This window comes from Columba livia, chromosome 7, assembly GCF_036013475.1.
Source record: "Columba livia isolate bColLiv1 breed racing homer chromosome 7, bColLiv1.pat.W.v2, whole genome shotgun sequence".
Taxonomy (NCBI): Eukaryota; Metazoa; Chordata; class Aves; order Columbiformes; family Columbidae; genus Columba; species Columba livia.
Genome location: NC_088608.1, coordinates 15,965,759 through 15,976,917, shown reverse-complemented (window position 1 = coordinate 15,976,917; position 11,159 = coordinate 15,965,759). Strand labels below are relative to the sequence as shown.

The following is an 11,159-nucleotide window of genomic DNA, read 5'->3' as shown; positions in this document are numbered from 1 at the left end:
AAGGTCTCTGAGATCGCACCTTAGGGCTACCACCAAAAAAACAAAAACAAAAACAAAACACAAACAAAACAAAACAAAAAACACAAACAAAACAAAACAAAAAAAAAAAACAAAAACAAAAACAAAACAAAAAACAAACAAACAAAACAAACAAACAAAAAAAAAACAAACCAAACAAACAAAACCACAAAAAACAAGGAACAAAATGCATCCAGCCCTGTTTATTTCAAGTCAGTTGTTACATTAGGCTGCTCTTATGCCAGGCTTTTCCAAGAAACCTGAGTTGTTCATCATGCAGTTGTTGTGGAAGCTTGTTTCTATGCTGCAGCACATGGCAGAGAAGGCAGCCAGGGTCTCAGTGCAACTCCTGCCTCCTGTAATGGTTTCTCTTGCCTCCTGTAGAAGAGAAGGTAGGAAAGCAAGGATGAGAAACACTCTCTCAGTCAGAAAACAAGAGTCTAGTTTGCTCATGACACCTGTTAATTTAATAGGTTTTAATTTTATTTTACATAATGATCCCGAGTACCTCTGGAACTAAAAATTTAGTGAGACAAAGGGGAAGGGTGTCACTGTGGGGTTATGTTTGTCTAAATGTGATAATCTAATAGTTTAACTGGGTAATCAAGGTTGCCTCTTTAGACAACAGAGACGCATATATTTTCAGAAAATGGTCCATTTGATCTATCTTGGTATGCCTTAGATACCTGTCAATAAATCCAGCCAAGTACTTACCAAGCCCTATAGACATCTGTTTCACCACTGGTTATGCTATATTGAATTGTAGGAGAGCACATGAAATGTCTCCTGATTGCTCCTGTGTAGGCAGAGGGGTTTTTTTATGCTAACCACCTAGTATGAATTGGTGGCTAGTAAGTAGGGGCTGTGATTTAGTGGTACTATTTCTTATTTCCCCAAATTCCCTATTCCACACTGAGTAGTTGTCATAAAGTATTAATATACGACAGCCTGTGAGCCTGCAGACACTTCAAATGGCATGGATCCCCTAATGGCAGCAGCCAACGTGACCATTCCAACTTTCATATTGGCTCCTCAGCCAAGATCTTAAACACATTTTCCCTCAAAGATGTATTTCCATGTCTGGTCACAAGATAATTCCTGCAGCATTGTAGTTCCACCAGGATTTTTCAGAAAGTCTCACCCTGTGACAGCCTTTCTACCACTTGTCCAGAAAGACAGTACCTCTTGTCCTTCTCTTCCTTAGCCCTTGTCTTCTTCCTCCTTTGCTCCCTGTGTTTCTTCGTCTCCGCTGAGAGCGTTCCCTGTTGTGTTGTTTTTGATACTGGCTGTGTCTCGCCATTTCTGCCTTCAAGATCTCTGTAAAAGGATGGCAACTGTCTGGCAGAGCTGCCTGTTTCTTTGACAGGTGGTCTTCTCTGTATCAGAGGGTGAGTAGACTGGCCTCCCTTTGGAGGTCAGCCACTATGACATGTTGGGTATTTGTGATGCAAGAGTGTCACTTTTGCCATTTATGGAAATAGCCACACTTGACCATTTGGTTTTCCATCATAATAGAAACTGCTTCATGATTCATCTTTGATGGTGAAATCGGACCTTTCCCTTCCATTTCAGAATCCATCAACTTAGACTCAAGGCTAAAATGTTTACATGTAGGCTTTCTCTTCAGAGTTTTCAAAATGTTACAGGGAGGGCAAAGACAATGAAACTGAGGTCTGCAATGTTCAGAACAGAACTGAATCTCAGTAGTCCAGAGCCCACCCATGTAATGCTGTCTTCTACAAGGCCTGTCCCTCATAATCAGCTCTGACATGACATGACAATTAAATGGAAAAAAAGAAAGAAGCAGGGAAGTTTGTCAAGGATAGGAAACACAGACTCGTAATTGGTTTCTATTAATTAGTTTGCAGTCCAGAAATCTCTCCCATTAAAGCACTGCCTGCCATGTAAGAATTAAATGTCAGAAAAACCAAACCACCCTGTAACTACAAGAGTAATTTTTTCTGCTCTCTTGTTAAAGTGACATATGAATACTGTGAGGTTACTTCTATTGTGCAACTGAAGCATTGTTATACCACATAGCAGGATGGAGCTGACCCAAGAAACTCCCAACACACAATAAATAGAGATCTTCTTTTGGAAATGACGCTAGCAGCATGCATCTCAGTAATGATAGCCTTTGGGCCTTGTCCTGGAGTCGTAAGGAGTTTATGAGATGTTATACGCTCTTATTTCCTCCCTGCTGAAACTTCCCTGGGAAGATCTTTCAGCATCAGGATGTGTCACTTCCAAAAGGATGTTTGGGCACAGTTCATAGCAAAAAAAATCACCAGACTACTGGTCTGGAGCTAGGTAGGCAGAAGGATGCAGAAGGAGCTGTTCCCAAGCCTGCACCACAGGTCCGATTTCCAGAATTAGATCTGTAAAAAACCTTGAGCCCCACAAACAGCTTCTCGTATGTTATTCACATTGGCTGGCCTTTGTACATGGAATACAAATATAATGCAGTCATAATGTTTTGTGTGGTAAAACATCACCCATTTTGCACATAGGTCTCAATCTGGCCAGGTAATATCAAAGTACTGAAACCAAACCAAACATTTTCAAACAGCCCAAAGCATTTAGTATTTAAAGATGTAGCAAGCATAGTTTGTTACAACCCAAGGTCCTACACAAGTGTATGGATACCATAGCCACAACTTTATAACAACTATTGATGAAGACCTTGTTTTTCTCTCATAACCAGAAATTCAGAAAAGCAGAGTGGCTTAATGAATATATATATTTATTAACTGTAGATAAAATACATTGTGTGATTAATACAGGTCATTATTTTCAATAATGGAGCCAACCTGAGGTGTGATTTTTTTATAATTATGCCTACAATACCGTATTGTACCCGACCTGGTAGCTAGTCCTACAGTGTGTGAACATTCACATAATTAGATCACAGCACCTCAGTTCAACACAGCCAGCCCAAAATGCTGAAGAAGGTCTACCAATACATTGGATCAGTCTGCTTATCACCTTTTCCAAATAAGAGGAAAGATTAAAGAGGGATGAGAGTATAATTGCTCCACAAATTATCCAGAGACAGACTTCTTTGGAAGAATAAAGCAGCTTGATACAGCTGCAGATTCTTCACAAATTCTTCCTTCATTCGTTAGTGCAAATTTGAAAGACTGGCAGTGTAGAGGGGAGAAATGAATGATCAGAGCAGACACTGCACCAAACCTTGTAGTATTTTGTCCTCAAAACTGTTGCTGAGATGTCCCATGGTCATTATACCTGTATAGTGAAACTGAAGGTCTCTATCCACTTAAAGCAAGTCAGCTCTCCACCAACATGCTTCTGAATTAAGAGCCAGTTCCTTGCCATTAACAGATATCCAGTACATGCAGCTGCAAAGCAGGCATTAGATCGCATGGAACCCACTAGCATCTGGGTTTTTTGGCCTTCCTAACCATTGTGATTCATCACATTAAGCCACCTGGCTTGTATGATTGATCTAATGGGCTGAACTCCTCTTTTGCCTTTTCCTCTTTAAGCCAAACGCAGACATGAGGAATGTTTGTTTCTCACTACTACCCCGTGTTTTGCTTTTCTTTTAATTATTTTTAGTTTATAGTCTTAAGGGCCATCATAAGAGAAGTTTAACAATGCCTACAGATTTTTACACTTAGCTGAAAGATGGCAGTGTAAGCTCTTAGGCATTTTTTTCAGAGTGGCTCTAGGCAAAGATCTCCTTTGTCTACAGTATAGAGTCACTTTTTTAAAATTGCTAGTTTATTATTTTTTTAATGTGTTGTATTTTACTGTTAAGAAGGGCTTCTCATGAAAAACGAAGTGCACTTAATCTTTTCTAGAAAGAGCATCTACATTAAAACAAAGACAGAGGTTTATACTTTCGTAGATAAAAAGTCATTTCTCATTGACTTTCATACTCCTGTTTCATTTCCAAAGCTATCCAAAAAGTATATATGATTACATGCAACTTGCTGGCCATGGTAAAACAGTAGAAGTCCATAAACTGGAAATAGTTCCTTGCTGTTTGCAGATGGCAGACTCAAAATGGATAGGAGGTAAGAATACGCTGTGCAAGAAAATGAAGTCAAGTATTTGCAGTTGTAGTCATTGAGGGTGCAAACAGGTACATGCATGCATAAAGCCATTTTACAAACCCCAGGACAAAATCTATCAAAAATGCATCTGCCCAGGTTGGTTGGTGGGATATGATTGGCACAGAAACACAGCAAAGCCAACAAAGATGATCTCAGAAACAAAGGTAGAAAATTCCTACTGTCAGCACTATTGTATACATCTTGCCAGGAAAAATAGTTACTTCTTGCAGAAAAGGACAGGGAGAATCAGTGCCTCTCTCCTCAGGGTTTGCAATGAGCAGAAATGCACTCTCTGTCTTTCAAAAGCACCATGCTCAGAGTACCACCACCCTCAAACTGGCCCCATTTCTTGGCTTCATCCATGGCCTTAAAGTTATACCTTAGCCCTAAATATTTCCACTTGTTTTCTATTTAGATACATGCTTCTAGGAAACAAGGCCTTCAGAAGGGGTCTTTTTTTTTTTTTTGCAGGGCAACTTTTTGGTGTCTCGGGTTGATTACGCCTGTTTACCTTCTGATAGCTGTGTTTCCTGGACAGCTGCCATGTGTTTTTCCTTTCTAGTTAATCTTATGGCAATGATCCTGGCCTTCAACAGATATAGAGTGTTTGTCCTCCTGGCATTCAATAGGGCCCTAAAACATACACAGTTTTTCACGCGTTTCTGGGTATATCAGCATTCAGAAACCAAACTCCTTTATGAGTAGCAGTCACATCCAGCACTCAGCGTTTTCAGATCTCTGCAGACACATGAATTCATGTTCTCTCTGCCTTGCAAGGCAATAATGTTTAAAAATGACTCTCCACACTTCTGGGGAAGAAAGCTGAGAAATTAAAAGCTCCAGGTTACAGGAGGAAAAACTAGTCGTATAAACAGGTAACCAACATATAAACACGTAACTATTTAAAAGGCAGCCAAGGAATCTTTCTGGCAGAGGTAACATTTCATAGCAGGAAACCCTTGCTTTGTGCTGGAGAAGAGTAGGCAGGTTTGATCCTTTGTCTCCCTACATCTTACCTCAAAGTGCATGATACTGACTTGGGAACACTACTGACATTTTTTAACTCAGGAGCCCCATCATCTTTTCCCGTTTTTATTTTTTATTTCCCTTTCTTTTATTTCTTTTATTCTTGTGCTATTTTGCAGGTTCAGCTTTTGTATCTCGATGAAACCTCTGAGTTTTCTGTAGCTCCTTCAGTCCCACAGAGTGCTCTAGGAATACTATTAAGTGAGTAAGACTTTTCCCTGACATCAACACTCAGCAATGTTGAGCTGAGAAAGCGACAGACCATGGCATCTTATTGTATTTGTCTGAGATAGGATTCAGTACGAAGAATCAGTGCATTGTTTCAATGTCTGCACACCAGTTAACTATTAATGAATTCTCAGTCAATAAAATATACTCTCTGGGTAATATCCAGTCAACATTTAACCTAGTAGTTATGTTTGCAAAAGAGTTTATGATCAATCCCCTCTTGCCACAAACTTACAAGTTCTGGAATATTCGCTTGTTGGCCTGAAACTTCCCAGAAATTTTTAAGGTGTCAAAATCAAACCTTACATGAGCAAGGGAAAGAATACAGCTTTGCAAAACTTCTGCTTCAATATTTTCAAGCCAGTGCTAAAAGAAATACGCACAAGTTTGGAACTAAAGTTTGCCAGGGCAGGCATTTTTTTCAGAAACAATGACTGTCCTGCTTGAGGAAAGAACATGTACGGCTGTCCCAAAACTAGGACCACTGAAAAAAAATGCTGAGAATATAATCGTTTATCCTCTTTTTTGTACGTGTACAGCTATTGGGTCATTTCTGGAACAAATTTTCCTGTGCCTATTAACTAGATGAATAGTTCTCAACACTGCTTTGTCAGACTCCACTGCTCATAGGGTTTATTGTCATGACTGCACTGCAAGCCTTCAAACTTGATTGCATGGGAATCTCACTAGGCCCTTAAAAAGAAGCTAGGTTTGAATAAACTTGGTAGAGTTATAAAGCGATTTCAAAGTTATCAACAATACATGCATGCACACGTGTATAGATATACTACTCAGCACTACGCAGTCACTTGCAGTCTTCAAACACTTAAAATATTAATACTGCAGTGGCATCACACTTAGTGTCTAAAGGCATTAAAGATGCACAAAACCAAACAGCCAAACCAATAAAACCCCCATAGTTCCTAGCTCAGTAGTTTTAGAATGACTCATATTTCAGCAAAGGACCCAAAACCATCTCAAACTGAAATCATGGCACTCAGAATCTGGTCCATTTTTGACCTGGGGCTGCCTTTCCACACCCAACTCTCTTACCTGGTAAAGTCATGTACACAGACATCTATAGGGGGTTGTGACACAGAAGTGGGCACAAAGCTGCTTAATGGACTGGCTTGAAAGCTGTGATATGGAGGGGTATAAACCGGGTTTCTCTCCTGTGTTGAAGCTTTCCCTATGCTAATATAGAGTGACTTGATTTTGTTTATAGTGTGGGACCTGGGTTGCCCACAAAGTTCTTTTTCACGGGATGCATTTTCTTAGTCCCCCCTCATTAAAGTAAATCTGATTACATTTCAGTCTCATTTTTTTTAAAGAGAGAGGAGCTAGCGGGGGGAGCTTGAGCCACACACTTAGATAATTTCCATTCAAATCCAGCACAGTAGTCCTCTCAGCCAAGTCACACTTAGGGGAAGGAGACAGCAGGGGAAAATTTTGTGCTATTCTTTGACAGGCTTCATCGGGCAGATGAAGCATGAACAATCATCCATAACCTGACAAGTCTCTGGAAAAGGTAGAATCATGACTACATCAGTATACCTTCAATGCCAGGACAAGAGGGAATACTGTTGTAGGCTGCAAGGGTGGAAAGGAAGAACGCTTAAAGCTGTAGTAGCAAGGAGTAATGATTATCTGGGGGATGCTGGGAGGTAGAGGCGGTCTTGCAGAGGATATCAGAAGAAGCTGTCGGGGCAGGGGGAGGTGAGGTGTCTCGTCCCCCCCCTGCCCCAGCCTCCCTCCTTTCTGAGACATTTCAACATTCGTTATCCAAGTAGCGAGCTCTTTTCTATGACGGGGAAGAAAGAAATCGATTGTGTTTTTAAAAGCTACTTGGAACCCACAAAAGGTGCATTGTTCCAAAATGGGTTGAGGGGGCTGGGTGCTTTAGGGGGAAAGAGCTGAACTTATACCATCATTTCATCTCATTATGCCTGATGTTATTCCTGTTGTCATGTGGGTTACTACAAAGGCAACTGCCAGCTTGCATCCCTGAGAGCAAAGACTAAACTGTTATGCTTACAAGAATACCAGGCTTGTTCCTCTCTCCCTCCACCCCCTCCCACGCTACCGAAGACACTGGCTCCCCCTTGGGATACCCACACGTTTGGAAGAGATGTCGGGAAACGTGGGGGCAGAAACCACCTAGGAGACACCAGTCATTTCTCCCAGTTAGGAGACAACCAAACACCAAGCTTATCCTATCAAACTGCAGGGACATCCTGTGAGACATTCAACTGGTCACCTAGACAGTGTCCTCTCCTTTTCTGTTCAGGCAGTGCATTTGCCATGTCCCGTTTCCAGTCCAGGCACACATTGGAGCTGATCCCAAAGCAAACTGTCTTGTCATCTCATGCAGGTTTCCTCTCAGACAGATGTCTTTGACAGAAGGGTAGATGGAAGCCATCAGGGTGTTGCATATGCCCACCAAGGAAAAGCACAGGCCCCAGGGCAAAAGTGAGTAGACCACAAAACCAGGGCAGGCACAGCTATCACCAGTTTAAAATCTCAAATCCTTCAATAAATACCACCTCCTCATCTGAAGGCCAGCTCTGGCAGGTCAGTGACTTGACTGTCTTGCTTGCCTTGCTTGCTTGCTTGCCTTCATCTTGTCAAGGTTGGGGACGTTGCTGGCTTTCTAAGACACTCTCTGGTGATATTTAGAAAAAAAAAGCATAGCTTGGGCTGTCCCTGAACTGGGTCTTCAGATGTGCATGCATCCATAAACGCTGCCTCCTGCCAGTCTGGCTCAGCTCTGTGCAAGGAGGGTGTATCTCAAAGGGCACTTGGGGTTAGGGTGGACTTCCAGCTCAGCCCCAGGGTTTATATTAGCCAAAGCCAAAATAAACGGTGGTCAGAACCTGATCCTTTGGCAGACCCCACCAATTCAGGGAGGGTCACACCTAATAGCTGGAAATGGGTGAAAGACTAACAGGACATTCAAGGCAGCTTAGCAAACCTTTTGTTCACTTTCATTTTAACTTTCATAGGCTGCACTCCCTGCCCTCTGCTGTTGTCTTAGCCTAACAGGACACATCATTTCATCATTGACATTCAAAACAGAGACTCATGTGTTTTTTCAGTGCCAGCGAAAAATCTCTCAGTCCTGAAGCACTGAAGTGCACTGTGAGAGTTGCCAAGGGCTTCCAAAGCCCCACAGATCCAAGCAGGTTTTACAATGTTCTTCTCTTGTTCAGAAATATATATATGTGTGTGTGTGTATATACATATATATATATATATATATATATAAGTGATACAGTGATGGCAAATTAGGGGAAATAAACTTGGGAAAATAAACTCTTGTTTAATCAGGCTGTGCAAGGACTTATTTTCTTTCACCTTTTTAAAAAACTCTGGTTTATAAAGACACGTCACCTGCCCTGGTCCCAGTCTCATCTGAGCACTTTCTGCTGTACAGTAAAGAACATCTTTCTTCCACACCCAGTGTTCTGCTTTGGTTTGCTTTTAATACACAAGGACACACATTGCTATTCATCTGTGCTAGAGATGGCAAATTAAAAAAACAGATGCTTACCTCTAAAAGCTGTCAGTTTACACTCACTGACTTGAAATCCTCCTTGTCATCCCACTTCCCCTTCCTTTATTACAGTGAATTACAGTGAGGGATTTGGAAGACAAGTGGGTCTGGGAGCCAGCTTGGAAGCTATCTGACCTGGTTTCTGTAGGTCAGACATACTGACCTTCAAAGCTAGACTGTAAAACTCACCTTTACAAAGCAGCATTCCCAGCTCCAGCAAATGACTGTTGGGACAGACATGCTGGAAGTTGTAACAATAGCTGTATTGATGGGAGGGAAGATTTTATTGTAAATTGGGTTTAGGAATGAGTAATTATGCAAACAAGCAATTAACTAAAATAAATATGAAAGGCTTCCTCCTTCGGGGGGGCGGGGGGGGATGCTTTTACTTTGACTTGTAGCAAGATCAGAGGCAGGAGATTTCTCAGGGTTGAATCAAGCTTTTAAAACAAAGATAAAGGGGGCATTGGCAATGAGGGAATAAATACTGTTCTGTCTCTCCTATGCATTATTAAATGCTATGTGCATATATAAGCAGCAGGGCAGCTGTAATTTACAGAATCAGGAAATACATTAAAATACCAAAGATTTGAGGCCAGGTAAGGCCCACTTTATTGACCCACCATCTGTGGAACAGCATCATTCTATTTATTCCCATAAATTTCACTGATGCAAGACAGGACACATATTTTTTCTCTCGGTGGTGGTGCCTGTTTTCTGATTTCTCTCCCCCTTGAGAAGGCAGGCTACAGGATGCTTGCAGGATATCTGAATACGGTCACACTGCTGTCTGCCTTACAGCTTCAGCTACCTCAGCTCATCAAACGAGACACTTTGGAAACCCAAATTTTTCTGAGGTCATCCTTCTCCTTCTGTAGTGCATCACCACCTTGTTTACCAGGCCTGTTCTGCCCCACACTCCTGCGCTGATGGAAGGCAGCTGGGCTGAGAAAGCACTGCCAGATTCCAGGGAGGGAGAGTGATCGTCCTGACAGAGAAAAGGCAGCCCTGCAAATTTCTGAGTGGGAGAGATAATGCACATCACCTTTCCCTGCTCAGGGACACTTCAGCAGAAGGGACTGGACACAGGCCTCCCTTTGGGAACATCATGCTGATGACCCTGCAATAGCAGGGCTCACCAAAGCAATTTGCGAAGTTGAACTTGACAAGCAGGGAAAAACAATTGTGTCCCCTCTCTTCCCCCAAGATTCTTCTTTTACATTTTAGAAACAAAATGTGTACAAAATGTTTTCCCATATGACTTTGACTTCCTGTTCCCAAATGATTATTTTAATTTTGAAATTCCCCTGTCTTTTTGTAAGGTAGCATTTAAAAAATGGTTAAAGAATCCCAAATCAAAATGGCTAGTTTCATTTCAGGTTGAAGGAATAAATATCCTCTGTAGAACTGAAAGATTTCTCTTGTTATTTAGGGAATTTGCTATTTACAAATGCTTTTGTTATCAGCTGAGGCCTAGAGCCCCATCTCCTGGAGTCAGGTGATTATATTGGAAGCTTAGTTTGGTTGCTTTTGACACTCTTGCCCTCGTGCCTTGGAAGTAGATCTTGAAAATGTGTTTTAAGCATAACAAACACTGTGACGTCTGCCTGAGCCTCCGCATTTCCGGAAACAAAAGTTTCATGTAGAGCAATCTGTTCCAAGTTTATCATTACAATGTTAACTCCAAGGTTCACTTGCAAGGCTTCTCCAGCATCACTCATTAAGAGTTTGCACAGGAGACCAGATGTTTTTATTCAAAATCAGAAAGATTTAGTTTATCCCCTCAGTTGACCCAGTAGGATACATCAGGAGGAAAAACTTACTCAACATGGGTAAGCATGTTCTTCTGTCCTATGGGGTACCAAGACCAACCATTGCCCTGGCCAACATTCAATCCCAGTTCTGCTATATCATTTTGCAAAAAGAGCATTTTGCTGTTCCCTTCGAGGATTTGCATTCAAGCTTCTGGTTCACGGGCAATGCCAACACACATTGAATACAGTTCAGAACCCAAAGAAGATGAAATGACACTGAACAAGAGCTCTTATGTTTCGTGTGGCTCCCATGGTGATGGGGTAAAGGCCAGCCTGTGCTACAGCTGCAGGCATGCAGGGGACTCATTTTCAGTATGGCTGTCTGCAGTGGCAAAGTCAAAAGAGAACCATGAGTCTGAGCCAGGATCTGGTCCAGGGCCAGGGCCATTTCCTCTCTAGCCTTGGTATTTACACCCTTCAGCGATCTGGAGGTTTATCAAG

General features: G+C 41.8%; 1 long non-coding RNA gene across 1 annotated transcript; it reads right to left on the bottom strand.

The window, feature by feature from the left end:
• Nucleotides 1-206: 206 nt before the first annotated feature.
• On the bottom strand, nt 207-1,726 carry LOC135579970 (uncharacterized). Its single transcript, XR_010473909.1, has 2 exons — nt 1,201-1,726; nt 207-396 (listed from the first exon to the last, which is right to left on the bottom strand). It is a non-coding gene; the product is annotated as an uncharacterized LOC135579970 (long non-coding RNA).
• Nucleotides 1,727-11,159: the final 9,433 nt, after the last annotated feature.